We start from the raw sequence: 3746 nt of genomic DNA on the forward strand, positions 1-3746 counted from the left end.
AGAGAGAGAGAGAGAGAGAGAGAGAGAGAGAGAGAGAGAGAGAGAGAGAGAGAGAGAAAGAGAGAGAAACACGGAGAGAAAGAGAGGGAGAAAGAGAGTTAGTGAGAGGAGGCGCGGTGTATCTCCGCGTAATAAACGAATCGTAGAGGACTATTATGCGCGTACACAAAGCCGCCGGGGGTGCACTCGTACGTGCACAAAGAACGGAACAAACGATTTCACCAACTTTACACGGCCGCACACGTACGTTCGTTCCGTCACGCGCTCCCGCGCGCGTGTGTGTTTGCGAGTGCGAAGTTACTGCAGCGGCAGGAATGGCTGGGTAACGTATGTAACATTCGCAAGTATCCTTCATGTGTGTGTGTGTATGTGTGTGTTGTATTCGCGGGCGCGCGCGCGTGTCCTTACACCAACGAGGAGTATGTACGGCTGCAGACAGCCTCGGTCCAGAGGATATTTCGCAGAGGGGTCGTCGTCGGTCCAGGTCGAATCCTGAGGGTTGCTCGTTCTCTCAACCCTCCGGATCCCTCAGCTCCCTTCGTCCTCTCCCTCCCGTCCACCCGCACGCCCTCCCGTCCACCCTCCTGCTGGTTGGGGTCGAAGGCGAAAGCTTCTCCTTTGCTCCACCTTCGCAGGAACGACCCTACAACTCGAATGAGACCCTCCCTGTTCCCGTTTATCCTGGTTGCCGTCTCAGGCGAGAGGTAAGACCCTATTCCAAACGCGTACAAGGGACGAGCTCGGCGGAGGAGCCCGGTTGCCCGGGGAGATCCCTCGAAATAAGATGTTCTTCATTCGCCGGCGACGTTACTCGCAGCGCGAGCAACAATTTATGATACACAACGCGGAAACGGAATAATCGCGACACTCGATCGTGCCGGATGTACAAGGTGTACTCCTTTGGTACGCGAATCTACATCCTCGACAAACTCGAGGAGCTCGAGTACGTCGCGGTAGCAACGCCATCGAGTCACCTGGAGTTCAAACTGACGAACATCAGAAAGCGTCGGCTGAATTTAGTATCGTCCGTTGCAGTCCGTTAAGCTATTGCTCGATACATTATTCCCAAAGTGAAGCTAAAAGTTTTCACGTTCGCGGTATTTTATTGTGTCCACCTGAGAGCGAGAGACAGAGAGAGAAAGAGAGAGAAAGAGAGAGAGCCCCTCGATTCTACGCGGGTATTGTAGAAATAGATCGTCACATTGGTAATCAATACGACGTCACTCGCGACGCCGCGCGCGACGAAGAGTGCGCCGGGACACGCCAGGACGAAGGTAGAACGAACTGGGACGGGCTCCGGAAATTTAATGATATCCTCCCGAAAGGTTCGTAGCCATCGCTATCTTCGCAGCCCGGGTATCTTCCGCCGACAATTTCTTCTCGCAAAGCTCTCCCTCAGCCTTTGCCGTCAGTTTCCACCGGAGGCGGAAAGTACCTATCTTCAAGTCTGCAAGTCCAAATACTCACTCGCTAACCATTCTACGACGCGCCTACCAATCTCGTATCTACGTTAGCTGCACGCCGACGTGTGCACATGTATATGCATGCTCTCTCTCTCGCGTGTACACGCGTACACGCGTTTGCCTTCTCCCAAGAGAGAAGTGCTTCCACTCGCGGCGGCGTATGGTCGCAGATATTTCTGCTAACCTTCTATTAGAATCCCATGCCTCCAGCGCTTCTTTGTATACCCGCGACGCGAAGTGCTTTTACTTTTGCGGAGAAGCAAGCACGCCCGCGCGACTTGCATTTTTCTATTCAGCGGCGGATGTAATTTTCGAATATCGCTTCCACATCGCGCTTTCTCTCACGCGCCGGACGTTTCCCTCGCGGGACGCAATAAGCCTCGACGAGACAATAACTCAAAACACCTCGCCTCGAGGGAGAAGCGTGAAGGAGAAGCAGCCTTGTTTTCGACTGCTTGAGAATTCTCCATTGAAGAATTCGATTAGTCTCTTACCTTGCATCTCGCAAGCGCACCCCTTCCCGCGTGATTCAAACGCGACACGTTCCGTTTTAGGCCGTTATTTTCTCCGTCCGGTTTCTCGCGGGGCTCTCAATTTTCGTACTTTGTTACACGGAAAGTTTTCTTTTTTACTTCCGGAAGAACACTCGAATAGTTTTTCTGTTTGAAAGTCTTTCGGACTCACATTCTCGTTTGGTTAACGAGTACGTTGCTCCATCGAACATTCGCCGTCGAAACGCCCCGCGTGTTGCTCTGGTCTTTTATTAATTTCTTCATTATTAAGCACTCGAAGACACACACATCGTACTACGAAGGGCCGTGTTATTATAACCGCGCTGTCGTGCCGTCACACCCACATATGGCGTGCGCCATACACATTAGCCGGCTCTCTCGCTCTTTCCACTTCTCTCTCTCTCTCTCTCTCTCTCTCTCTCTCTCTCTCTCTCTCTCTCTTTCTCTCTCTTTCTCTCTATTTTTCTCTCCTTTTTTCACACACATTGCTACACACGGTTCGCGCACATATGTGAAATATCTTCGTGGTGCCGCGCCGCGCAACACCGCGCGTCGGTCGCTCTCGGTCGGATTAAAAAGGGCGCGCGCTTTGTCGCGGAATTGGGTCATCGCAATTCAACTTTTCGATCTTAATCGAATTGTTGGCGCGAGTGAGAATGGACACACTGGGAGAGCTCGCGGCGGCTAATACGCTCACGTGACGCGAAATAAGATTATAATTAATATACCGTGTATCTGTTGCACGCGTAAAATCGATACACCGGCGATTCTTTCGTACACCGACACGCCGGATTCGAAGACGAACGTAAAAATCGTTTTGTATGACGTTCCACGTGCGCGAAATCCCAGGATATCCGCGCGATACCGAGCTACGAGCGATTGATCGATGAAAAGAGCCGATCACAATCGAGGAACGGTTATCAAGCATCAGAATAAATCAAGTACATTAATCTTTACTGTACTAATACTTTAAACGCCATTGTCTCTTATATCCCAAAGCGTACATACCCTTGCCAATAATACCGAAAGCAACACGCTGGAAAATTACGCAGCGCGCTTGGAGAACGGAAAAGGAAGCGGTGCGACGCGACGCGACCTCCGCGTCATCGTCGATCTTTCGGTGGCGGCGACACGTTGTTCTTCGAGCGGACCTTTAACACCGAAGTACAACAGCGGCGGCGGGCGATGCATATGCATCCAGCTTCCGCTTTAACCGTTGCATACGACCGACAAAGTTCACGGGGTCGCCCGTTCGCTGCGACGACAAAGCGGTTCGTCCGGAAAATATGAGCACCGCTGGGTTCGCCATGTTGGCTACCATGCCGTCGGTTGAGCTCGGGACGGAGCTGTTTCCGGTACTGGAGGGCAGAGCAGGTATATCTATATACTCTACAGATCTCTCTATATATATACTATATATATATATATATATATATATATATATATATATATATATATATACATATATATATATATATCTATATATATATCTGTATATGTGTTATATATATGTGTGTGTATATATATACACACTCGCACACCATAGCTCGCAGTCCTTCACCCCCCGTTCAACCCACCTCAAACACCCCCACATCCTCTCCTCGTACCACCACTATGCTGCAGGGGCTGTTAGAGGGTTGCACGGGTTGGAGAACCCGCGGAGAGAGACAGAGGGATAGAGAGAGAGTAGAAGTGAGAGAGAATAATACAGAGAGAGAAAGAGAGAGAGAGAGAGAGAGAGAGAGAGAGAGAGAGAGAGAGAGAGAGAGAG

The sequence above is a fragment of the Odontomachus brunneus genome, unplaced genomic scaffold (genome assembly GCF_010583005.1).
Source record: "Odontomachus brunneus isolate Ranch 3 - 2012 unplaced genomic scaffold, Obru_v1 Obru_scaffold_041, whole genome shotgun sequence".
Taxonomy (NCBI): Eukaryota; Metazoa; Arthropoda; class Insecta; order Hymenoptera; family Formicidae; genus Odontomachus; species Odontomachus brunneus.